The sequence below is a fragment of the Sceloporus undulatus genome, chromosome 3 (assembly GCF_019175285.1).
Source record: "Sceloporus undulatus isolate JIND9_A2432 ecotype Alabama chromosome 3, SceUnd_v1.1, whole genome shotgun sequence".
NCBI classification, from domain to species: domain Eukaryota; kingdom Metazoa; phylum Chordata; class Lepidosauria; order Squamata; family Phrynosomatidae; genus Sceloporus; species Sceloporus undulatus.
This window is the reverse complement of record NC_056524.1, coordinates 43907579-43935243: the sequence shown is the minus strand read 5'-3', so window position 1 is coordinate 43935243 and position 27665 is coordinate 43907579. Positions and strand designations below refer to the sequence as shown.

Below are 27665 nucleotides of genomic sequence, written 5' to 3'. Positions count from 1 at the left end.
ATAAAGGTTCCAGAGATTAAGCTGAAACTACAGGTTTTAAATTAGACTTCTTAACATACTCTTACCAGATTTTTGTGGTTCAGTGTAGCCTGTGATACTATAATTAAATTTGGTATTTTTTTATAACAATTATTACTCATTAAACTGTATAAGACTTGACATAACATACTAAGTTAACATTTAAACTGCATTTATTTGCGAAAATATTTAAATGTCTTTGATTTGTACTATCCAGTAAAAATAACAGGAAAAAATACCATTCTTTTGTTGGAATGAGACTCAGTGGTCCAAAACACACTGCAGAATAACCCTGTTTGAGATAGCTTTAACTGCCCTGGCTCAGGGCTCTGGAATTCTGGGAATTGTAGTTTGCTGTGGCACCAAGCTCTCTAACAGAGAAGTCTAAATGTCACACAAAATTAAAGTTTCCATAATTTGTTAGCATGAGACAGGCAGTTAAAGTGGTCTCATATTGTATATTTCTGCAGTGTTTTGGTAATGTTTGATTTTGCCTAGAAATCCACTAATTCATGTGTAAGTAATAGCTTTGTCTAAAAAACTTTTAAAAACACACATTGGTCTGTGTGCATTCATTAGTTATTATGTTGTTAACAGCCATCAAATCAACTTTGATTTATGGCGACCCTATGATAGAGATCAGGTCACCCGTCGTCAACAGCCCTGTTCAGATGTTGAAGACTCATTCGGGGCCCTGGCTCTTGATTGAGTCTATCCTCTGGAATGCAATCTTCCTCTTTTTCTCTACCACCTTCAGCTATTGTCTTTCAGTGAGTTATGTCTCTCATGATATGACCAAGGACGACAATCCACTTTCATCATCTTGGTTCTAGGGAAGCAAGACTTCATTTGCTCCATTTATTTGTTTTGTGTGTACATTCACAGCATTCATAGAACTCTTTCAAGTACCACATTCAAATGTGCTGATTTTTCTTACTATCAGCTTCTTCATTGTCTAGTTTTTCAAAAACAGGCACGAAATGGAAACTACAATGGCATGGACAATCGTAACTTTACAATGGCTGTGAAAAAATCCTTACACTTCGAATCTTGTCTATTTCCTTCATAACTGCCTTCCAAACCCCGGTCTTTTCCTGATTTCTTGATTGCAATCCCCTTTCTAATTAATAACGAGCTAAGATATGAAAAATGTCTTCATTCTCTGTGTTAAACTTATGTAATTAATCTGTGGTCATTATTTTGTTTTCTTTGGGGTGAAGCAGACAGGCCAAAAGGAGCGGCCAAGCTGTTCTGGCCCCGATCACCCCGGGCTGAAGCAACTGGATGACCACTCCCAAAGTGGACCACTGCCACAGTACCAATGAGCCACGGCAGAGCGACTTTAGGCTACTTAGAAGGCCTCGGCCAGCATCTGACCATGTTGGGCGGTGCATCACCTAAACCCACCCCGAAGTGGCAGCAAAACGCTTATTTGGCCATATGTTCGGCCTTAATGTTCAACTGTAACCGTCTTTGCACTTTGCCTTTGTCTCTGTAAACTGAAGCAGTTTCTTTTGGTACTCCATCTTCCTAATGCTCTGAGTGCAATTCATTTCATTTTCTAAAATTGAAGTTCATCTCCATATGGTTCTTCCTTAACTGACTCTATCATTCTTTCATCTCATATTATTATATAGTTTCTTCCATGTATTTTTTCATCATCTTTCATGCTTGGTCAGGTAAAATCCCCACTCTTGGTTTAAATGTCCCTTTGATTTCTCAGATCTTGTGGAAGAGGTCTCTTGTTCTTATATTTTTGTTGTTGCCTTCTATCCGTGGGAACAAGTTACTTTACATTTTTGTTCAGTGTTCTGACTCGATCCAGCAACATCAGGACTGATGAAGGAAGAGGCCCCCTCGCTTCAACTGTCATCCGGCCTAAAGGGAGCCATCAGCAACCCAGCAACATCGAGGAATGCCTTAAGGAGGCCCCCCCCTCTTCAACTGTCATCGTCCTCAGAGGAGCCCTCAGGCAGACCACAACATCGAGGACTGCTTAAGGAAGAGGCCCCTCCCTCTTCAACTGTCATCTCGGCCTCAGAGGGCCCCAGGCAGACCCAGCAACATCGAGGACTCTGCCAAGAAGAGGCCCCTCCCTCTTCAACTGTCATCTCGGCCTCAGGGAGCCATCAGTAGACCAGCAACAATAGGGACTGCCTGAAGGAAGAGCCCCCTCCCTCTTCATTCAACTGTCACTCGGCCTCAGAGGAGCCCTCAGGCAGACCCGCAACATCGGGGACTGCCTGAAGGAAGAGGCCCCTCCCTCTTCAACTGTCATCTCGGCCTCAGAGGGAGCCCTCGGCAGACCAGCAACACGAGGACTGCCTGAAGGGAAGACCCCTCCCTCTTCAAACTGTCATCTCGGCCTCAGGAGCCTCAGGCAACCCAGCAACACGAGGATGCCTGAAGAAGAGGCCCCTCCCTCTTCAACTGTCATCTCGGCCTCAGAGGAGCGTTCAGGCAGACCCAGCAACATCGAGGACTGCCTGAAGGAAGAGGCCCCTCCTCTCAACTGTCATCTCGGCCCAGAGGAGCCCTCAGGCAGACCAGCAACATCAGGACTGCCTGAAGGAAGAGCCCTCCCTCTTCAACTGTCATCGGCCTCAGAGGAGCCCTCAGCAGACCCAGCAACATAGGACGCCTGAAGGAAGAGGCCCCTCCCTCTTCAACTGTCATCTCGCCTCAGAGGGAGCCATCAGGACCCCAGCAACATCAGGGACTGCCTGAAGGAAGAGCCCCTCCCTCTTAACTGTATCTTGCCTCAGAGGGAGCCTCAGGCAGACCCAGCAACATCGAGGGACCCTGAAGAAGAGCCCTCCCTCTTCAACTGTCATCTCGCCTCAGAGGGAGCCGTCAGGCAGACCAGCAACATCGAGGACTGCCTAAGAAGAGGCCCCTCCCTCTTCAACTGTCATCTCGCCTCAGAGGGAGCCATCAGGCAGACCCAGCACATCGAGGACTGCCTGAGGAAGAGGCCCCTCCCTCTTCAACTGTCATCTCGCCTCAGAGGAGCCAACAGCACCCAGCAACATCGAGACTGCCGAAGGAAGAGGCCCTCCCTCTTCACTTCATCTCGCCCAGAGGGAGCCACACGCAACCCAGCAACATCGAGGAACTGCCTGAAGGAAGAGGCCCTCCCTTCAACTGTCATCTCGGCCTCAGAGGGAGCCTCAGGCAGACCCCATGACATCGGGGCTGCTGAAGGAAAGGCCCCTCCCTCTTCAACTGTCATCTCGGCTCAGGGAGCCCATCAGGCAGACCCAGCAACATCGAACTGCCTGAAGGAAGAGGCCCCTCCCTCTTCAACTGTCATCTCCGGCCTCAAGGAGCCAACAGGCAGACCCAGCACATCGAGGACTGCTGAAGGAAAGGGCCCCTCCTCTTCAACTGCATCTCGGCCTCAGAGGAGCCAAACAGGCAGACCGCAACATCGAGGACTGCCTGAGGAAGAGCCCCTCCCTCTTCAATGTCATCTCGGCCTCAAGGAGCCTCAGGCAGACCCAGCAACATCGAGACTGCCTGAGGAAGAGGCCCCTCCTTCAACTGTCATCTCGCCTCAGAGGGAGCCGCCGCAGACACGCAACACGAGGACTGCCTGAAGGAAGAGGCCCCTCCCTCTTCAACTGTCTCTCGGCCTCAGAGGGAGCCTCACAACCAGAACCGCATCGGACTGCTGAAGGAAGAGGCCCCTCCCTCTTCAACTGTCATCTCGGCCTCAGAGGGAGCCAAACAGGCAGACCCAGCAACATCGGGACTCCTAAGGAAAGGCCCCCCCTCTTCAACTGTCATCTCGGCCTCAGAGGAGCCCTCAGGCAGACCCAGCAACATCAGGGAGCCTGAGGAAAGGCCCCTCCCTCTTCAACTGTCATCCGCCTCAGAGGAGCTCAGGGGACCCAGCAACATCGAGGACTGCCTGAAAGAAGGCCCCTCCCTCTTCAACTGTCATCTGGCCTCAGAGGAGCCCTCAGGCAGACCCAGCACATCGGGGACGCCTGAGAGCTGGTGGAGGACTTACTTCTGCCGTTGGCCCCCCCCCCATGTCACCTGGGAAGAGCTCCCCAGAACTGCGGAGGATGTCTTGCCCGCTGTGGTGGCTTTTTTACAGGGGAGGGTCAGTGGAGAGGGGTGTTTTATGTATTCTTAATTGTTTTATTGATATTTGCTGTAACCGCCCTGATCTATGGAAGGGCAGTAAAAAAAAAAATTAATTAATTATATTATTATATCCTGTCACCTTTACTTTTGCTTTTAATCTGTTCTTAACTGCTTGAAGAATTTATCTGTCATTCATTAAGGCTTTCTCATTCTTTTTGGCTACATTTCTCTTTAACAGTGCCCCGCTTCAGTCCAAAGTTCTTCTGGTTCCTGGTCAATTACACATAATTATGCAAATCTGTATTTCACATTGTATTAAATTCTACAGATTGTATTTCAGCATGATGCTTGGTTTAGTGTTCTTCTTTCACTTTACTCTAATTTTGATATGTAGTCATGGTATGTGCCCAATCTGCTCCGTCTCTTCTACCTTGTAAATTGAACGTAAACCTGGATTAACGTTATATCCTTCTCCTGAGGATCTCAGGCTCTGGGTTCGTATGGGGAGATAAGTCTCTCAATAGTCTGGACCAGGGGTAGGCACCTTTTTGAGCCAGGGGCCGGGTTGCTGTCCCCAGACAACTGGGAGGCCGAAGCCAAAAAAAATTAAAAAAATTAAATAATTAAAAAAAAATAACCAGGACAAATGGAGGACATTTTAAAAAAAAATGAGGACACACGAAAAAATTGCTGATTTTTTAAAAATTAATAAAGCATGTTTCTGGGCTTCTATAGACAATTGCCCCCCTTGCCCCCCCTCCTATAGGCCAAAGGCCTCACACCACCCGCAGAGGCCAAAGGCTCCAGTGGAATCGGCGGCAGGACCGGGCTGGGCCAGTCCCAAGGCCTTGCCGGGCCGCATCCGGCCCGGCGGCCGCAGGTTGCCTATCCCTGGTCTGGACCTAAGCCATGTAGTGCTTTTTGGTCATGACCAGCACTTTGAATTGTGCTCAGAAACAAACTGGTAGCCAGTGAAGCTGTTTTCAATACAGGAGTTATACACAGTGGTGGCAGCTAAGAAACTCTACTTTTCTGCCCACCATTACGTCTGCACAGTGTCGGCCAGCGGAGCTGTTCCGAGTTGTCAGGGACCTTTTACATCGGCCCCCAAAAGAAAACAAAGACCACTTGACAGCTCGCTGTGAGGAATTCGCATAGCCTCTTGTCTCACAGGAGCATGCAATCTCACTATCTTAGAAGGTAATGATTTCTCTAGGACCATTTATTTGCCTTTTGGCAGTCCATGGTAACCATAGAGTTTCTCCAGTCTTACATTTCAAATGATTTTTTTTGTGTGTCAGCTTTCTTCACGGTGCAGTTTTCACCACCATTCATGGAAACTGGAGATACTATAGCATGGATGATTCTGATGATGTATATTCACACTTCAGGATCTTATCTAGTTCCTTCATAGCTGGCCTTCCAAGTCTTAATTTTGGATAAAAGGAGCCCTGGTGGCTGCAGCCATTCACTCAAACAACAAGGTTGCGAGTTAAAACCAGAAAAGAGGCCCAAGCTCACTCAGGCTTGCATCCTTCCGAGGTCGCTAAGAGTACCCAGACTGTGTGGGGCAAATTAGCTTACTTGCTAATTAGCTTACTTTGCTGTCACGGCTATGATCTTTGGAATAGCGGTATATAAATAAAAACAATTAAATTAATTATTAATTAATTTTGAATTTTTTTACTAAAATTTTCATTCTTTGCTTAAGTCATTCCAAATCTTTGCTATTTTCTGTTAGTTATATTGCATCATCTGTATTGATGTTCTTTTGATGCCTGTTTTATCAAACCATTTCCTGTATGCATGTACTTTATATGTATTAGCCACTAGCCCCCACCCCTTTCCCTTCTCCTTTTATGTCCTGTCTTTAGATTGTAAGCCTGAGGGCAGGGAACGTCTAATTAAAAAGATTGTATGTACCAGCGCTGTTAATTTACAGCGCTTTATAAATAAAGGTTAATAATAATAATATCTTAAAATTGTTGCTGTTCCTATCCCCAATTTTTAGACCTTCTTCTAATCCAGCTTTATTTGATTTTACTGCATTTTATTTTCTTTAAACATTTCAGTTGTAAATGTGTATATTATATGTATAATTTCTTGAAGGTATTTTCTCTGGTTATTTTGAATAAGTTAAGTCTTTAGTAAGTTTTGGTGGATTTGGGGGATGAAAGAAAATGTTTCATATAAAAATCACAGAGCTGGGTTATTTTTTGGCCAGTTTTGCGACAGATATTGCTTTATTTAATTTTCCATCCTAATCCTGAAGTTTGAGCATATTTCAAACATATTATAAAATTTTCCTCCTATCCACTTTTTTCACTGTCCAACTCACAGATACATGCAGCATCCATACAAGTAAGCACTAAAGGTAGAAGTGTCCAAGCCATGTTATTTCCCATCACTATGTATGGATCTATGAGCTGGACACAGAAAAAGTAGATAGGAAGAATATAAATTCATTTGAGATGTGGTGCTGAAGAAGAGGGCTGAGAATACCATGGATAGCCAAAAAACAAACAGATTCTAGAACAGATCAAGCCAGAACTCTCCCAAGATGATGAAATTAAGGCTGTTGTATTTTGGCCACATCATAAGAAGGCATGACTCATTAGAAAGAAAGAAAAACAATGCTAGGAAAGGTAGAGAGCAGTAGAAAGAGGGGAGGAAGACCACATGGCATATGGCTAGACTCAGTTAAGGAGGTCATGGGCATGAGTCTGAAAAACTTCAGAAGAGCAGTAGAAGACAGGGAGTCTTGGAGATATCTCATCCACAGGGTCGCCATGAGTTGAAGTAAACTCAAAATATTAACAACTCCATTTATATATGTCAACCCTGTCAGCTCTTGACTCTCTTTTGTTTTTTCTTTATACCTCCTTATACAAAAACATGGTTTGCAAATTTCTTTGGATGGGCATCTGCCTTTGAGTTTGGTTATTTCTGCAAATTGTCATGATTATTAATGTTGCTATATTTAAAACAAACAAATGTACAAATCAAAACAATAGTTGCAGATATCAAATACAAAATAAGTTGATCTCTTATTATGCCTCTTGGAGATTTTCATTTTGCCGTTTTAAGTTGGTCTTGTTAATTTTATATTGGCAATGGGTTTTTAAGACACTTTGCTAAGCATTGCCAGCTCCAAACCAGTCAAAATCTGCTGAGTAAAATCAGCCAAGTTTTGGAGAGCCATTTGGCCTCTGTCTGAAAATAAATTTGGTAGGTTTTATTGAAGTTCCTATTGGGTCACTTTACATGTTGCAAAACCCCACCATATTTGGCTATGGACTGAATGAAAATGCAGAATCAATTTCTCTCCTCCAGAGGATTTCAGCAGTGAGACTAAAATACCACTTAGTACATCTGGTATTACCCATTACAGCAACAGTCTAACTCTAAATATTTATTTTAGGGGTTGTTTATAGTGGTAAGAATTCATGTCAAACTGAATGGGGATCTGTGCCCATGAATGGGTGAAGTTGACAGTAGTAGAGGCCCATTGGCAGATGGAGGCCAGTTTTGTTGAAATATGAAATTATCAAAACTCACAATGTCATCCATTGATAGCTATATTCAGAATCAGAACTTCTCTGCTTTTATGTTACTAGGGCTTTCTCAACTTGGTCATGGACTGCTGCCACTGCTGAGTGCTGGTCAGATCTTATGAAATTTCACTATTGAGACACATTTGGTTGACATCCTCACTCTGTCGGAGTGATTTCAGAAATGGAATAGGTCTTGATGCTTCTTATCACACACCTGCTTCTCTGTCTTCAATCTCTGCCTTGTCCTTTGGTTCATGAATCTGGTTCCAAGTAAGATGTGGACCTAGCCCTTTCTCATTCCAGACCTGTTGAGTTTTTTGGGTTTGATTCCAGGCTTGTTTAGCTCTGATTTCTAACACAGTTTCTAACACTTCTAGCATCATTCAGGGATGGAGAAGTTTTGATATTCAAGCTGTTTGGGACTACAACTCCTACAGTGCTTTACCATTAGCTATGTAATGGCTAGGGCTTTCAGACGTTGATGTTCACAGATATCAAGAAGGTGAAAGATTCCCCACCTTTGATTTAAGTCTTGATTCTTTCTAGATCTTGCAGGCAATAAACTTTGGGTTGAGTCCAAACTTAGAGCCTGTACAGACAGGCCAAAATAAAGCTGGTTCAGGTCACTTGGGAGGTATACTGTTTAAATGATGCATGTGCACTAAGAGGCCGGAGGCCACGCCAAATCACACTCGACTCCTAAAGACTGGAGCGCAGCTTTGGCACAGCATCTGGCTCTTAAGATGCATGTGTCATTTAAACAGCATACCTCCAAAGTGACCCGAAGCAGCTTTATTTTGGCCTGTCTATACAGACCCTTAGTTATACTTTGAGTAGACTGACTTAAAGCAATAATTTAAATCCAGTTGCCAGCCACAACTAGAGTACACCAATCCACTGCTGAATGGCAAATTAGTCATACACGGATTTTTTATACACAGATTCAAGCATCCACGGTTTGAAATGTTCCCAAAAACTATAGATTTCAAATATCAAATCTTGATTTTCCATTTTTTATAAGGGACACCATTTTGCTATGTCATTATATTTAATGGGACTTGAGCATCCACAGATTTTGTTATACACGGGGGATCTTGGAACCAAACCCCAGTGTATAACAAGGGTCCACTGTATATTCTAGTTGGAGCTAGTCATTTGATTTAAACCAATGAGAATCTGGTCAATGTCTAACTCAGTTCCCATTGATTTCAGTGGCTCTCCCTCGTGTGCGATTAATTCGGATCCAGCTTTCTGTCGTTCTCATGATAGTTCATATATGTGTGTTGTATACTGTCATGCTGCATGTACTGAGTGAAGGAGCAAGTATTTCTAGTAGTATCATTTTAAAATGTTGACCTCATGCAACCTTTTATTTAGCAAAACAATCTGAATTGCCCAAACTGGCCACATTACTGAGTAATAGAGAATGATGCATAGTTCCTGTGAAGTGTTAGTTCATGTTTTAGATGGTGCGGGGGTGGGAAATAGCAGCTTGCTGGAGGCCACCCAGTGAGTCCTTGGCTGAGCTGATTTGGATTGGAAACATTCAGCTCATAGCCATTCTTCCTACCTCCACCCATCACCTTAAGGTTTTCTTTCAATAACTGTCCATGTACTGCTTCTATTCTGATATTAACTTTAGGAACTTAGTCTACAAAAACAATAGCGTTTCTTTTCAGAATATATCTAGATAGTCGTCTCAATTAACATGCAAGGTATCAGATAATATAGTCTGCAATAAATAATCTCTCTCAAACCAAAGGTTGACAATCCTGAGTAAAATTGGAGTGATAACTTCAAAGAGCAAGAGTGAAGTGGCTAGAAAGGAAGTGTTCAGAAAAAGTTTAATTTGCCAGCCATTAGAGGATGTCAGAGGGGTTAGAGTGACAACCTGTAGTGGTTCAGCCTTCATTACTTCATAATGGATCAAATTTCTGTGTATGACCTGTTCAGAGATCTTGATGATCCCTTTAACACAATACCATTATAGTGTGGGGGAGGAAGGGGTTATGTAATATGGAACATATGTCTTGCAAGGAAGCCCCCAGTACTACTAGTCCAACAAGCACTGTTAATAAACATTGCACATGAGGAGATCAGCCCATTTCCACCACTGTAGGTCAACACTGACATTGCTGAATTTCTGAAGTACAAAGATAATAACGTTGACATGTTAAACGTGCCATTTCATCTTCCTTACAGCTACATGTTTGCCAGGGAGACTCAGTGGCGTCATCTGGCCATCAGCAGAAATAGCTCCGGGAGTTATGTTATGATAGACATTCCTTAGTTTGTTTGAATAACACTTTGTTGAACAATATTTTGCAGTCTGAGCTCCCGCTACTTCTTTCTGTGGCTAAACAAATCTATTTTTAGTGAGCAGCTTCACGGATACAGGAGAAGAATGCAGATTGACCAGAAGGGGATGTTTGTGGGGTGGAAAGAGAAGCCCAGTATTGAATGGTTTGTCACCTTCATCTTGCCTGTACAAGCATCTAATTTCACACTTTCAAGGATCCACCGGAGGCTAGAGTTGGCTTTTTAGCTCCTTCTCTTTTTACTCTTTTTCCTTACTAAAGTATGTGTGAGATTTACTCATGTTACAGTAGGGTTCCCATGTGTCCTATTTTCTATGGGACATCTCTTATGTGGTGGCTTGATATCCAGCTCCTTAGAGGGTCCATACAGGATGCCCCAAATCTTGATTTGTTGAGAGTGGGTGCTAGGCATGCTTCCAACAGAGCATCCCCTAAGAAGTTAGTAAGCAATAAAATGGCCTTACATACGAAATGCTTGGGGTCCACCTGCTGGTGTCATGGTTGGCCTGGCACTGCTCTTCTTTCCCTGTTCCCCACTGCCAGTGAGGCAGACCAGCTCTGACTCATGCCTCACATGTTCCGCCCTATGATGCCTGTAGAGCCAAGTGTAAGAAGAATGGGCACCAGCTGTACCCAGAACAGATGGCTCCCAGTCTGAGGTCATTTTAATATGTACCAAATGCTCCAAGTCTGTTGTGAGTGTGGCTTGTGGCTTCTTTCAAAAAGAGCAGACACCAGCTGTGATCACAACAGATTAACCCCAGAGCATTTAGTGTACAGCAAAATGGTCTTACACAGGATCTGAAGCTTGTGCCTGTTCCTTCCTACTCTCACACTGTAGTGGCTAAGGTAGGAGCACATGAGGCGGGCCTTTATGAGGCCCACCTCAGGTCAGGTGAGAAGAGGGCTTTGTGAGATTTCTGGGCTCCTGCAAGATCTCAAATCTTACAAGAACTGCCAGTCTTGTGCTTGCTGGATGACAGTCTTCTCCTGTATCAGGGTCAGAAAAACCTGGCAGCCCTACATTACAGGCATAAAGTAGAAGTGCCTGCAACCATGTGAATGTTGTCTCCTTCAATTCCCATGAAGGGATATGAATTGGAAACCATGGGCCATATGAGAGGAACTCACTTTCTATCTCCTGTCACATTAAAAATATACCTCCCAGTAAAGTGTGTGTGTGATGGGGACAAACGTATGGATAGGAGATGTGGTCTTTCTGCATCTGTGCTACAGAATTAATGCAGTTTAACATAGCTTTAATTGCCATGGCTCAGTGCTATGGAATTCTGGGATTTGTAGTTTTGTGAGATATTTAACTTTCTTTGTCAGAGAACTCTGGTTCCACAAGCTACATATGCCAGGATTCCGTAGGGTGGCACCATGGTGTTAAAGCAGTGTCAGACTGCATTAATTCTGAAGTGTGGTAGCAGCCTGTATCTGCAGCATGACAAGCAGTCATGTGAGTGTGGCTCCTGCATCATGACCATCATGTGTGAAAAGAGATTTGTGACCTCGGCTTTTTTCTGTTGGCAAAGTGGTTGGTTAAAATCATTTTGGGAGGTTTTTTACTCTTACATTGATAGCCTCCAAAATTGAAGAAAAAGCCATATTCAACTTATGATGAACAATAATGCCAAAGTTCTTTTTGCAAGTAGTACTGCTTAGTCATGTATCTCCCATCCTATAGCTGTGCATTTGGCTTTTCTGGCCGAAATGTAGAATACTCTTCAACTTTGTACCTGTTTTTACTGAATCCAGTTTGGAAATAACATTTCAGTTTATGAATTCTCAATAAATTTAAATATTTTCCAACAATACTTTTAGTACTTGACCAATATACCTTGTATAGTACCTTGCCAGTAAAATATAATCTAAAGTGCATAGTACTTGTGGCACTGAAGCCTCACTGCAAACTCTGCATGGAAGGGAGAGGAACTGGGGTGTGTGTGTGTGCGTGAAACTGACAAACAGAGTATGCGCATATGTCAGGTACAAGGGAGGATGATAGAGGGATGGCCAGAAGGTTGCATCTATTGAAATTTAAATTATCCCTTCTCCATTTCCATCTCATTATTGAAGATTTATGGTGTTTTTGTGCTGTTTGCACATCAGTAGAAGCCTAAAACATATCTATTTCATGCCTGTTTCACTGGAGAGAAAGTTTATTTTTTGGAGATGCAATGCAGCACTTGGCAGACACAAACCAGCACCTCTGTGACATATTGTACCACAACAGATTGTTCAGCCCTTTCCCCACAACTGAGAAAAGCAAGTCGTTTTGGAGATGCTGTTGTTCTATCACTGACTAGGAATCCAAAACATGTTTAGACAGCAGTGTATTTGACACATATCCACATGACAATGCCCTCAAGCATTTCAGAAAGATCCAAGAAAAGTGTGTGGCTCCTGGGTTACCTTATGAGATCATAAGGCATAGGCCAATTCTCTGGGAATGCTGATACTGTATTGAACTTTTCTGCCTTGCTGGATTGCATGGATCAGGTAAAATGTTAATGCTGAGGTGTAAATACTTAATGAAATTAGTTTAATTTTCATCTGGTTCCAAATATCTGCCACCTGAATTGATTTGTGTGTTTCTGCAACTTGTTGGCGTTTTTACAAAATCAGAAGAAAATGAAAAGAATAAGTAAAAAGCCACAGTTTGCATAGGCCACTACATAGGACATGTTCCCCCTCCACTTCATTGGTTATGCTTCCCCCTCCATCACAAAAATGAGAGAGGAACCGTGCACTTCTGTTTTTAAATACCCCTCGCTTCTCTGCTGTGCCCCACATCAGAGAACTGTGGTGCATTTATTTTTTTATTTATTAAACAAGAGTTAGTGAATAAGCTACCAACTGAAACCATAGTTTAGTACCCAGGCAAAGGCAGAACATGAAATCTGCCTTTCCTTGTCCGCTCTATGCCCAACCAAGATTGGGTATAAAGACAAAAATCCTTTATATTTGACAACTTTTTCATCAGTCCTCTGTTAACAAAAGCTTAATGTGCAGACATAATTAGATGGTGATGTTTGGGGCTGTACATACCTAGCCAGATTCTTAGCCAGAACGGGGCCGTGACAACCTCACACCGCTGCCCCGATCCAGCCTTTCAAGGGTGCAAAAAGGAGCCCCCAAAAGCAGCTTCTTTTTGTTCCCTCAAAAGGGCACCACAGCTGCAGTGCCATGACTTTGGCACTGCGTCATGACACCACGCGCCGTGTGAAACAGCGCATGGCATCAGGGCACCCGGGGAGTGGAGTCACGGAGACATGATGGCCCGACTCTGCCCCCAGGCCAGCTTCTCAGGCCGCTCTGAACAGGGCCTTTATCTCATGTGTGAAAACACTGTCCATTAATATGTATAGGATAAGCTGCTCTATTTGCACAGAACAAACTGCTGAAAGGCATAGGCCTGCTGCTCCTGTTTCCAACCAATCAGTTGAAAATCTCAATTTCTATCAAATATCAGATGTTGGCAAGTGTCAAACTCAAGGATAATGTCAAGATATGATCTATCAAAAGGGGAAGAAGGTGCTTCTCAGTGTGCTTCCAACCATGGTTCTTGGGATAGGGAGTGCTGACCTCTAATGTTTAAGATTTGGGGACTCTTATATTATCAAATTCCTGAATTTGTTAAATCCAAGATATGTGAAGTTATCTTCAAGCAGAGAGAGCACACTGTATTTGTAAAGAGCTGTCAGTTTTCAAAATTGTGGAGTGGGAGAATTTTAACTTCATTCATAAGCATTTTAGCATTTGCCTTGATTTGCAACTTTCAAAAAGATAAATCTCTCTGGCAGTTTACTTTACCCACAACCAGTAACAATTTTTCATTGGGAAGGGGTGGGGGGGGGGAATCTACTCTGTTCACTCATATCCATTCTTCAGTCATGTGGAATCAGAGATTGGAGAGCATTCTGGAATTCTGATATCTCTTGAAGTCTGATGTGGGATCAGGAAGAAATCAAACTCTACTAAAGCAACCACCCACCGAACATATTAAAGAGTAGCTGTTGAAATTGTATGATCCTTTAATTCCACTAGAGGGCTTACAACTTTTAAAATCAAATTAATGATAGGAATACAGCTTGCAGAAATAAATTCTTCTTGAAGAATCCGCTTTGCTTTCACTTTTTGAAAATGATTCCTTCCACTTGCCATTGCATTCACTCTCTGTCATATATTGCTTTGACATGGCAACAATTTTGATTTCTTCTTCGTGGTCTCTGCGAATCATACAAATGGGTTTTACTGCGCCTGCGCAGTGCTGCTCGGAACCTACTGGAATCACTGGGCAAAGTTTACCTTGCAACATATAGAAACTTTTTGGCGGTAACTCCGCCCACCTGTTATAAGGCCCCTGCCTTCCCGCTCTTTTCCCCAGTTCCTTTTTTCCGCCGCACTAGCTGCTTGAAGGAACTTTGCTCGCTTCACTAGCTCTTTGGAATCACTTCTCATCTTGACTTTGGACCGTTTTTGACCACTCTTTGTCTCCCGCCCCTGGTAACTTCGGACTCTCGGACTGTTGACCTTGCTTTGAATTCTCCTCTGGCTTTGACGACTTCGGAAATGCCTGCACCTTTCAAGAAGTGCGACGTTTGCGGGGGCAAGGTGCCCGTCCAGGACCCGCACTCCTCCTGCCTGTTGTGCCTCGGCAAGAACCATGATGCCAAGGCTTGCCCACTCTGCAAATCCCTCTCGGCGCAAGCCCGGAAAAACCGTGAGTCCCTGCTCACTTCGGCCATCGCCCTGGGCAAGGTACAGGAGGGAGGTCCCCGCTCGTCATCCATCCCGCCTTCCGCGCCTCCTGCTTCATCCTCCAGGGCCAGCGTGTCCAGTGTGACATCTGTCAGGGCCAGCGTTTCCAGCGTGGTATCTGTCCCGGACGGGACAGTTCACCCCACTCCTCCGATGTGGCCCGTGGCTCAAAACCGCCCAGCGCCACCGACGAACCCTCCAAGCGCCCCCATAAGTTGTCGGGCACTGAGGGTACCGAGCCGAGGCCTAAATCTGGAAGGAGACCGGATGGCTCGCACGCGGAGAAGGGGATCGAGGCGGAGGTCCAACTCGCTTCGCCTTCATCTTCCAAGGCATCAAAGGCATCCCGTCACGCTTCCAAGTCGAGGGAGCCGGCTTTGCCTTCTGGAGCGACCCATACCCTGCCCTCTGACAGGGCGAGATCTGCAAGACCCTCCTCATCAGGAGCAACTGCTGTCCTCCTCGATCTCCTGGAGAATCCATTCTTCCCGCCGGACGAGACCCCGAGATCAGGAAGGAAGAGGCACCATGAAAAGGCGGATTGGGACCCCGCTCCTAAAAAGTCCAAGCGGCCAAAGGAACAGGCCGGGACCGACCTGCTGCCTAAGCCGAATGACAAAAGGCGCTCCCCCTCGAAGAAGGCCCGCGCTTCCACTCCTGCAGCTCTCCTAGACTCAGAGCCCGCACCGGAAACACAGCTGATACCGGTGCCGGACACGCCACCTCAACCCACCATGGACTTTGTCCACGAGGTGGAGGGCACCGCTCCTTCCTCTCCTCCCGGACAACTGTCACCGTTGCTCCTCCACTCCGAGGATGAAGACGACGTAGACGAAACTCGTAGGCAGAAAGCCCCGGACCTTTTCCTCGACACCGAGACGGGCCGGTATTTTATGTCCGTCTCGAAGGAGGTGGCCCTCAAAGAGTTTACCAGGCTGAACCCCTGTCCGGCTGACCCGCAGGAGGGCACGTCTGCCCGGTCGATCCCGAGTGTCTCCGTGATGGAGAGGCCTCCATCGTCACCTCGCCGGCACTCACGCTCCTTGACGGGTCCCATCCCGGTTCGGCCGAGATCCCAAGTCAGAGTTGTAGACGTTCCCCTCTCTTCTGACTTGGATTCTGAAGATGAGCCTTTGCCTCCGTCTGAGGTGCCCTCGGACGAGGATGACCTCTCGGCGTCGACCTCCCCTCAGAGGATGCACAACCCGGAGCCATCTTCCCCATCTGACGACGTCCGTTCCTTCAGTGAGCACGTCGTTAAGATGGCCAGGGCCCTCGACATCAAGCTCGCCTTCCCGGATGACGACGCTCAGGATCCGGTAGAACGTCGGGTGCACGGACGGGTGGCTACACCGCCCTGCCTCCCCCTGCTTCCATCACTGCAGACCATAGTCCAAAGGTCTTGGGGCTCCCCGGCCTCCCTGTCGGCCTCGTCCCGCAAGGTGGAATCTCTCTACAGGGTCGCTCCGGCAAGCTGTACCTGGTTGGCCGACCATCCCAGGCCGAACTCGGCTATTGTGGAGGGAGCTCAGCACAGCTTCGTCCCGAAGCAGGCTACCTCCCCCGTCGACCGGGAGGCTAAGAAGGTGGATGGCCTGGCCAAGAAGGCCTACTCGGCAGCAGCCCTTGCGGTGAAGGCCATCAACTATACCGCCTGCATGGGGGCCTACATACAGACCCTCATGGAACGGATCTCCCCCCTCATCCCGGACATCCCGGATGAGGTCCAAAGACAGTTGGTCGAGGTCAGGGACGAGACCCACTCCATCGGAAGTTGGCTCATCACCACCTCCAGGAACATGGCGGACTGTGCAGGGAGGGCCATGTCTGCATCGATGGCACTCCGACGGCACGCCTGGTTGAGGGCCTCGGACCTCAACCCCACCGTCAAGGCGGCCATCGAGGACATGCCGCTCGACGGGACCGGGCTCTTCCATGCTGAGACCGACGACTGCCTGAACAGGAAGTTCAGGATGAAGGAGGCGGCGAAGAAGCATGGCATGTCATCCGTGCCCACTTCGCCATTCCGGAAGCGTCAGCGCCCATGGCAGCCTCAAGGTCAGTCACAGGGGACCTTCGCCCAGGATCGGCAGTCTCAGCAACAGGGCTCCCAGAGACGTCGCTACCCCTCGCAGTCTTCCTCCTCCTCTGGCCGTCGCAACTTTCCGCCTCGGTACCGCAAGTCCCGTTGGCAGGACACCGACCAGGGGAAGAAGAGAGCCTGAAGGGACGCAGCGCGCTCCGTCTCTCCTTCACCCCCCTTCTTTTTGGACATTTTGAGGCCTTTTGCTAACACCTGGGCCTCAATGACATTGGACTTGTGGGTTCTCAACATCGTCCGTAGGGGGTATGCCCTCGAGTTCCAAGAGCTCCCTCCAATTGGAGCCTTCATGTCCACTCCCCCCTCGGACACCCTTCTCGACGAAGTGCGCACCTTGCTTGAAAAGGGGGCAATCTCCCCTTTACCACCCGACCAATGTCCTAGGGCCTTCTTCTCCAGGTACTTCACGGTACCGAAAACGGATGGGGGCATCAGGCCCATCCTGGACTTGAGACAATTGAACTTGTTCCTTGAGTACCGTCGCTTTCGGATGGTAACCTTGGCTTCCATTCTGCCTCTGCTCCGCCAGGGCCTGTGGTTCACGACCGTCGACCTGAAGGACGCTTATTTCCACATCGGGATTCGAGAGTCCCACCGGAGATTCCTCGCCTTCTCTGTCGGTGCCACCTCGTACCGCTACAACGTCCTCCCCTTCGGCTTGGCCACGGCTCCACGGGTCTTCACAAAGTGCATGGCACCGGTGGTGGCATACCTTCATCAAAAGGGCTTCATGGTCTTCCCGTACCTGGACGACTGGCTGTTTGCCGCCGAATCTCAGCAAGAACTGCAGGAGGCAGTCTCGTTTGCCTTGCACCTCTTGGACTCCCTCGGGCTGGTCGTCAACAGAGAAAAGTCCCACTTTACACTGACCAGGCAGGTCAAGTTCATCGGGGCCATCCTCGACTCCGAAAGATGCTCTGCCTTTCTCCCTCCAGACCGTTTCCAGGCCTTGACAGCGTCGCTCAGGCCTTGCATCTCCCACAGAAGGGTGAGGGCCAGAGAAGTCCAAGTCGCGCTGGGCCACATGGCTTCAACGACGTTTGTCACGCCTTGGGCAAGACTTCGCCTTCGACCTCTGCAATCCTGGTTCCTCTCCGCCTTCTCTCCGATGGAGGATCCCCTGTCCAAGTGGCTCACGGTACCGAGACCGGTAGCTGCTTCCCTAAGATGGTGGTTGGACTGCCGCAACGTCTGCACCGGGATGCCTTTCCATCAGCCCCAGTCGCAACTGACTCTGACAACCGATGCATCCCTGGAAGGATGGGGCGCCCACCTGCTCGACTTGGTCGTCAAGGACAGGTGGTCCACCCAAGACAAGCTCCTCCACATCAACGCCCTGGAGATGCTGGCAGTGGAAAAGGCACTGAGGGCGTTTGAGTTCGCCATCACAGGCAAGGTGGTCCTCCTGAGGACGGACAATACCACCGTGATGTATTACATCAACAAACAAGGAGGCACCAAATCCAGGACCCTGCTCGACCTCACGCTCCGCATCTGGGACTGGTGCATCCAGAGACGCGTCCTCCTCTAGGCGATTCACCTTCCCGGAGAGGACAACGAGTTGGCAGACCGCCTCAGCAGATCTCCCTCGGTGTGCCACGAGTGGAGGCTCCATCCTGAGACGGTCAGCGACCTCTTCGACCGGTGGGGAACCCCCCAGATCGACCTCTTCGCAACCAGGTGGAACAGCCACTGTCCCCAGTTCTGCTCCAGGAAGCGGATGGACGGATCCCCGGAGACGCATTCGCCTTCCTCTGGACGGGGGAGCTCCTCTACGCCTTCCCTCCGTTCCCGCTACACATCAGGGTGGTGTTCCAAGAATTACAACGGAGCGATCCTGATCACCCCGTGGTGGCCGAGACAGCCCTGGTTCACATCCCTCCTCCACCTCTCCAGGAGATGCTTTCTCCGCCTCGACCCTCGTCCGGACCTGCTGTCGATCCAGGACGGACAGATTCTCCACCTGGACATCGAGAGCCTGCCGCTAGTAGCCTGGAGGATTCAGCCCTGACTGCCCTGCCGGAGGCAGTGAGGACAGTGATCCTGGCTGCGAGGAAACCTTCCACCCAGCGGTCGTATGCCCTGAAATGGAGGAGATTTGGCCTCTTCCTCGACCGAAAGGGCTTGTCTCCTGCTCATGTGTCCACTCCAGTGGTGCTGGAGTTTTTGATGGCACTTTTGGATGAGGGGCTATGCCTCGCATCCATCAAGTGCTACTTGTCTGCCATTTGTGCCAAGTACCAATTCGGGGGGAGGGTTTCCTTCTTCAAGGACCCCCTGGTGAAGGGGGTCCTTAAGGGATGTGCCAACCTGTATCCTCCTGTGTCGGTACCGGTGCCGGCTTGGAGCTTGGAGGCGGTTCTATCCGCCCTCCAATCCAAACCCTTCGAACCGATGGCCACAGCGGACTTGAGACTACTGACTTGGAAAACCGCTTTTCTTGTGGCCATCACCTCTGCCCGCCGTGCGGGCGAACTCTGTGCCTTACGAAGGGACCAGCCCTTCCTGAGGTTCCTCAAGGACAAGGTGGTTCTCCGGACGGACATTACCTTCTTGCCGAAGGTTGTGTCAGCTTTCCACATGTCAGGACATTGTGTTGCCCACTCTCGCATCCAACCCGACTTCGGATGCGGAGCGACGCCTACACTCTCTTGATGTCAGGAGAGCTCTGGCTTTTTATTTGGACAGAACTGCTGCCTCAAGTCGGTCCGAGAGACTTTTCCAATGCTACTCGGAGCCGAAGAAGGGGTTGCCTGTGTCCACGCAGAGGTTTTCCAAATGGGTGGCCGGTACCATCCACCTCTGCTATGAACTGTTAGGCAAGCCTCTCCCTGGCAGGGTTCGGTCCCACTCCACAAGGGCAATGTCAGCATCCTCTGCATTCCTGTTGGGGATTCCCAAGGAGGATGTCTGCAAGGCTGCTGTCTGGTCCCAACCTCTAACTTTTATTAAGCATTATAGGTTGGACACCAGAGCCATCCGAGACGCAGCTTTCGGGAGGGCTGTGTTGGTTTCAGGGTTGCATTGATTGCACTACTGATGATTTGTGTTTCAGAGTTTATGTACATAATGCTACTGTTTACATTCTGTGGAATGTTGGTTTGCACAATTTCTATGGGACTGGTCTTGCACGACCTCTTGTTCCCTTCTCAGGTTCAGCAATGTTATTGCTATGTTTACCTTTTGCATGAACAAAAAGACTGACTCTTTTTATGGTTCAAGGTGTTTATTGTTGCAATAAAATACCTTTGGTTTACCATAGCTTTGGTTTCAGGACACTCCCTCCGCCGCATACCTAAGCTTGTCAGTCTAAACCCATTTGTATGATTCGCAGAGACCACGAAGAAGAAGGACAGATTGCTTACCTGTAACGGTATTTCTTCGAGTGGTCATCTGCGAATACATACAAATCCCACCCGTCCATCCCCTCAGTGTCCTGCTCTCATTGGCTCTTCCCATCGCCTGCTTGGCGGAAAAAATACGGAACTGGGGAAAAGAGCGGGAAGGCAGGGGCCACTCCAAAAAGTTTCTATATGTTGCAAAGTAAACTTTGCCCAGTGATTCCAGTAGGTTCCGAGCAGCACTGCGCAGGCGCAGTAAAACCCATTTATATGTATTCGCAGATGACCACTCGAAGAAATACCGTTACAGGTAAGCAACCTGTCCTTTTGTGCTGCATACCTTTTAGTATGATATAGTAACAACTGAAATTGAGAAAAGTAGTTAAGTACATACTCCTTTTTCCCCACTGATTATTCTGGAGAATATATTCTTTAAGTGAAAGGAAGGAAGTTCCATATATAGATAAATATACTATTGATCACTGAAAATGGATATAAAATTGATTAGATACCATTTTGTTTATTGGCTCTCACAAGATGCTTCTAGAATATATATTTTTCCTTTAACCACAGTAGCATTAAGAAGGTGCTCCCTTTGTGGAGCTACTGTGTGAAGATCTGGTAGTATTCTTTCTGGTTTTGCCACTGTTGTACTATCAAAGTTCAGGGCTAGCTTTAGTGGTTGGCAGAGTAAAGAACTGCCTCAGGGGACAGACAGTGGGAGTCAGCAGTGATAGTCCCCTGCCTGCTCCTCCTGAATCTGCCAGCCATTTCATTCTTATCAAAGTGAGAGCTGGGCGATGGCATAGAGCTTACTGTATATTGCACTCCTGACTTAGCCTGCTGCCTTCTGGTGGATGCTACCCCATGATCCCATGATTGAAGTAAGATTCAGTCCAGTCAATCTGGCCCTCTAGCCAGCTTCTCAATATGAACTGGACGAGTAACATCAGTTTGTCCTTTTAAGAGCAAAAAGTCTTAAGCTGACCAAACCAATGTAGATTCCTATAGTATACAGTAGGCCCTCCACATTTCCTGAGGTTAGAGGTGCAGGACCCTTGTGAAAGTGGAAAAACTGTAAATTTAAAAAAAAAACACACTTTAGGAATCTCTAGGTTCTCCAGTGCAACACTGTGGTCAACATCAGGTTGAAATTGATCATAGAATGACTCTGGAGGACCTAGAAATGTCCAGATTACTTTCTCTAGTAATCCCTATGTTCTCCAGTGCAACTCAGTGGTTACTTTCTGGCAGAGTTGTGCTGGAGAACCTAGAGATTCCTAGTATGTTCCTAGAGATTAGTCAAATCTGCACATAATAAAATCCACAAAAGTCAAAACCACAAATGTGGAGGGCCAACTGTATTGGCATTAACAGCAGTTGACACAGGGATTGGATCATGCTTCTGTTTGTGGTCCAGAAAGATCCAATCCCTGGGTCAATTCCTAATAAAGATTAGCTTAATGAATTGAGCTTTATGAGGAAAGACATAAAATAAGAACAAATCCATGAAGGCTAGATTGCAGATGCCTTTTTACAGTTGTTTTTTTTTTTTTTTTAAATATCCTCTTGTTTTACCCATTTAAATTGAACTGTGTACTCTGACAATTTTAACATACCACTTTGTAGTGACATTCTGGCCTGGTGGGGCAATGTCTTTACTATTTTATATTCTTATCAGAAAATTGCAAGCTATGTTGGATCCCTTGTTAGGAAAAAGACAGATATAAATTAATTCAACAAGTAATAAACAAATATGTCTTCACAGGCCTCTGCATAGTCTGAGCCCAAGTAGGTAAAGTTTTCATCAAGGTCCAGTTTCTGTTCACTAGTGTTCCGTTTCCTGCTAACTGTCCACATCTGTCTCATACTTTTTGATTTTGGTTTTTGATTAGCCTATTTTTATCGTCACTTGCTTGCCTGCTGTCTCTCTCTCTTTATGTTACATAAAAGCCAAAGTATTTGCTAGTTATCTTCCTTTTTATTAGCTGAAGTATGATGGCATGACTGCAGATAGCGCTTGTAACATTCCTCTTGACTAGAGGAGAGTGAATATCCCACTGTGCAGAGGGAGAGCTGTGTGCTTCAAAAAGAAAATAGGAATCCTTCCAAGAAGTGAGTAATGTTGTTTTATTATCTCTCCCTCACCCCAGGTGAATACAGACAGACATGATACTTTTTATCCCAGTGTGCAGTACTTCTGCTGTTCCACTTATTGCACAAATCTCAAAGCTACTTTCTAACTTCACTGGATGAATTATGTAAAACCTGCTGCATCCTAGGTCAAGCAAAGTATGTTCTCCATTCATACTGCTTTTTTTGGATGAGAAGGCTATTGTCTACGTTACAGTACTTAATACCGGAGTGACCCCCTTGTATTGCTTTAGCCAATCAGTTGTCCTCAGAGTCAATAAATTACTTGACTCCTAAGCTATAACTACTTATTGGCCATGGGAGCAGCAATTCGATGTACATTAGTAGTATGCTCTGGGACATATTCATTCATACTTTTTTCATTTAAAATTTGGTAACTTGTTTGCAGAGCATTTTAAAACCACGCTGATAATTCTGCCTGACTCCCAAGGCACACATTAATCGAGACGAGGCAGATGAAGCACAGATGGTAGAGTTGATAGCGAACATTCAAACTGGGGCTTCATTTCAGCATAAGCTTTCTTTAAAAAAAAAAGCAAAAAAACAACAACAACCAATTCATTACATTCTGCAAAATAAATACCAAGTTGCACTTTTAAAGTATTGTTTAATATACTTTCTGCTGTTGCCAAAGCCTGGGGCTACAGGCTGAATAAGTAAAAGATGACAGTTGGATTCAGTGCATTGAGTTCTGGTCTTTAGACAGCTCCTGCGCTGCCTCTGTTTTTTCGTATTACTTCTCCACTTTTCTGCTATATGGAAGCTCATGTGCTATGATTCCCTTGTTTTTGCAATTCTGCTCATGCACCTACTTGTCACTGTTTATGCTTTCATGCTGGATATTGACCATAATAAATACATGAATTGATTGATTGATTGATGCCTCCATTCTATGTCCTTCAGGATTGCTACTTTTCAGTTGCTTCTTACATCTTCTTCTTACATGCCTTACGGTAAGCCTTATAGAGAGTGACTTGCTGAAAGTCACCCAGTGGGTTGCCATGACTGAGTGGGGATTCAAACGCTGGTCTCCAGAGTCATAGTCCAGCACTCAAACCACTACACCACACTCCTACTACCTAATATTTATTTATTCTACAGTATTCATTTTGTCAGGGGTTAAAGTCAGCACACTGGGAAATGCTTGGATGTGTGTGTGTCTGACCATGAGCATCCAGCACTGGAAGGACAAAGCTGATCAAGCACAGCTGATGCTCATAGCCTCAAGGACACTCTGATGCCTGTGTGCACTTGGATGATGAAACATCTAGCTATATTGCACAAGGGGACACTTTAGAATGTAACACAGGAAATCACTGGGTTTGGGAGACCGCATGGTCTGAAGGCTACATAAATTCAGGAGCTTCCAGTGATTGCTTGTGGGTTGTAGTAGGAATTGGTATTCGTTTGTGATCTGTATTATAGCACTGTAAATAAAGCACTTTGGGAGACTTGGCTTGTCTGGTCATTTATCAGTTGAAGCCTGGCATCGGTTGCTGAGAGTCCCCAGAGGTTCTTGCATTTCTTCAGTTCCTGGAAGACATCCAGCTGCTGTTATCTCAACTGAGGACTGAGAACCACGTTTCTGAATTTGCCAGTTTACTCTGCCATATGCCAGCATTGGCTACAGGGCTCAGATGAGTTGCTGACACATTTATTATGAGGCCTGTATATTACTTAATGTATTAACATCTCTGTAAGTAGCAGGTTTTATTATATGTAAGCAATCTACACTAAAACACATTGCATTTCCAAAATGCTTTCAAGTAATCAAAGTACAGTACTTCATCTGAATTATCTAGTTGTAATCCTTACAGCAGTACTGCAAGTAATGTCAATATTTGTTATCACTGCTGTGTGCCTCCAAGCTGTTTCCAACCTAAAGCAAATTTACCACAGGGTTTTCTTAGCAAGATTTGTTCAGAGGGAATTTATCATTGCCTTTCTCTGAAACTGAGAGAATGTGACTTGTCTGAGATCATCCAGTGGGTTTCCATGGCCAAGCAGAGATTTGAATCCTGGTCTCCTGTAGTTGTAGTCCAACTCTCAAACCATTAGACCATGTAGGCTATTATGTCAGCTATCTCTCACTCCAGTATTGCTTGTGTGAAAGAGGGTTTTAGAAAAAGACTGTGGCTTGCTTAAGGCCACCTAATCCTCATGGCAAAGGCAGGATTTGCCACAATGAATTGGCCACTCCATATTTTTGGACATTACATTGAACTCCATTGTTACCTGCTAGATTCTTTTGCTTCTTAGCATTGTGCAAAAAGGGAAGAAGACAGTTTAGGGCATGTCTCTTAGGGCATGTGTGTATCTGTTTAGGAGAGACATAGTTCAAGGAACTCAAGGAAAACCCCCACTTCTGACTGCAATTGTGCATTTTAAATGATCTTTTTACTGTCTTGAATTGAATTTTTATGCGACTTGCTGTTTTATTATATGTAAATTAGATGTTATTTTATGGTTATTTTACAGCTGTAATCCCACCTCAATCCATTGGGAGAGGTTGGAAAATACAAATAAAATTTATTATTATTATTATTATTATTATTATTATTATTATTATTAAATTTTCTGAAATTCCCTGAATGGCTTGCAGGTAAGGATAATAGCAAAATATGAACTAGTAAAATATCAAAACGATAAAATACTTCCCTTTATCCACTTAAAAAGTGAGAAGATTCTGTAAGAGGTTTGGTAAAATGCAAAGGCCACAAAAGAACTCAGGGTGAGAAGTGTTGGATTTAGTGTTTTCTAACATTTTGCTTGAGCCCCAGTATGAGAGCATGGTGGGATATCAGTGTAAAATAAATCTAAAGAACAAAGGGTGTTCCAAGGTGGTGGCTCCCAGACTGTGGAATTCTCTCCCATTGAGGAGGCTCTGGGAGGCCCTTTCCCACTCTCTTTCCACTAGCATGGAATGCTTTTAGGCAGGCCTTTGGCCTTTAACACTAATGAGGTAAAAGAACGTTTAATGGAAGGAGCAGTGATATTATATTTATTACATTTTAAACATATTAAAAGTTTAAAAACTATTAAATAAGCATAACTTCTGTGTTTGTTTTGTACTAATCGTTTTTGGGCTTTTTAGCAGTAATTTGGTTTAATTTGTTGTGAGGTGCCTTGGATCCTGTGCTGAGAGAAATGTGGGATGTGAAGCTAACCATTTAATTAATTAATTAATCAATCAAAATCAGTCAATCCAGTTTTGTTCTACCAAGTGAGAATTACTCAAATTAGACTCCTTTTTTTTTAAAAAAAATCATATCAGTTTATATGTCATATAATCAAAGCTGTGAAATATAATTTTTTGAGTTACAACTCCCAGAATCTCAATGGACACTGGTCATGCAGACTGGATTTCTGGGATTTTGCATCCAAAAGAGTAACTTCCCTGGCTTTGCTTTTGGCCATCATGAAGAAATATCTGAGATAGTTTAGCTATCCATTAGGCTGCTCACCTGAGAGAACTAGCAATTTCACCCAGACAATCAACTGGAAAAAGTGTTTACATTTTTTAAATTTTTTTTTCTAATGATGGCATGGTTTACCAAAGTACTGCATTCTTCTATTCTTATTAAATTATTGGGCGGTGGAGTATATGTGTGTGTTTTCCTGTAAATGGCAATTGTTCTTGTTATTCCAGCATACTAACAGGTCTTGTGACATTTTCGTGTTCTAAAAAGCAAATGTAAAAACATTTTGCCAGGGCACAGGTGCCAGTTTTCTGTAAATGATAAAGGACTATGATTATTTTACAGGACATGGAAAGCCTGACAATAAATCATTTGAGGGATTGTAAAATGTGCGCTCCATTTTCTGGAACAGATTTTTCGGACAGTTGTCAATGAAGTACTTTGAAAAGTATGCTTTATCGAGTAAAAAGCATATCCCGCAAGTCTTTAAATAACCTTAAAGTAATGTCATTGTGGTTACACATGAGAATAATTAGTAGGTTTCTGCCTTGTTTTATTCACTTTGCTACTGGCAATGTATCAGTATCTTAGTATAGATTAGAAAATAAATGTTTTCTTCCTTAGTTTTTAGAAAATTTTTGGTTTAGGGTAGTTTGCATTGAACATTGCATATTAGTATAAAATAAATGGATCCTTTTCTCATTGTAAAGATCTGAAAGACCTGTATCTCCTCCCCAAGCCCTTTGAAAATTTAGGGCAAGGGACGTAATTTGCATCTTTCTGAATCCTGTTGCATTTTGTCCCACTCCCACAACTGTATCAATATACTTAATAACCTGAGGTTTAATATCACTGTGTACTGCATCTGAAGAAGTGAGTTTATAGTCATGAAAGCTCATGCAGAAGTAAAAACCAGTTAGTCTTACAACTGCAACAATATTTGAAAGTTATTTAACTCTCAACCTAATGAACAGAGCATATTAGTCCCACAATGTCACATTTTATTGCAGAATTCACACAGAAATAGTGTGACTAGCCCAAGGTCACCCAGTGGGTTTCTGTGGCTGAGCAGGGATCCTTTGATCTTGTCCAGGGAAGGACTGAGAGGAGATACTGAATTCATGAGAGGGAGAAATGGAGGACATAGCTCCAACATCCACAAACTGTTCACATATTTTGGTGTGTGCATGTATGTCTGTCTGCCTTCAGCCACCTGTCAACCCATGAATTTCATAAGCTTTTCTTAAGCAAAGAATCCTCAGAGGGGCTTTTGTCAGTTGCTTCCTCTGAAATATAGCCTAGAGTACCTGGTACTCATTGGTGGCTTCCCATCCAATACTGACCCTGCTTAGCCTCCGAGATTAGATGCATTCTGCCTTTAATGTATTTAGGCTCCGAAGCTACACAGAAAATAAAAAGCCCGAAAAGCAATTTATGAGCAAAAACACTCAAAGAGAAACATGGTAAAAAAAATGAAAATGAAACTATAAGAGAGCAAGAGCACAACAGAAAAATTAACCTTCCAATCTATATTTAACTAATAAGTAATTGGGGAGCCACAACAAATGATAACCAGATATTCCAGGTACAGGAATGTTGCTTCTGAAATCTTTTGATAGCAATTCCACACAAAAAAAGGTAAAGCTACAGCAGAATGCAGCTACCCCTCTTCATGTGCTGCACACATTAGATGCACATTTTAAACATTCATATTTGCAGATACTTTACCAAGCCATCTGTGACATCTGTGCAGCTCAAATTGAGTGGCCCATGGTGACAAGTGCATGGTCTGGAATATGACTTGTCTGCTCTAAGAACCCTCATAGCATTGTGGCAGACAGAAAACTGCATTTCTCCTTCTCAAACCAATATGCAAATTGGTTGCATGACATGCTGGG

At 45.2% G+C, this 27665-nt stretch overlaps 2 protein-coding genes and 1 non-coding gene across 5 annotated transcripts in view; 1 reads left to right on the top strand and 2 right to left on the bottom strand.

The window, feature by feature from the left end:
• The window catches only part of CMSS1 (cms1 ribosomal small subunit homolog), a 257043-nt gene that overhangs the window by 174411 nt on the left and 54967 nt on the right, over nt 1–27665 (top strand). The window lies entirely within an intron of this gene.
• The window catches only part of FILIP1L (filamin A interacting protein 1 like), a 231808-nt gene that overhangs the window by 171525 nt on the left and 32618 nt on the right, over nt 1–27665 (bottom strand). The gene's annotated exons all lie outside the window — the stretch shown is intronic.
• LOC121927471 lies at nt 27319–27468 on the bottom strand. The gene has a single exon (XR_006103236.1). It is a non-coding gene; the product is annotated as a U11 spliceosomal RNA (small nuclear RNA).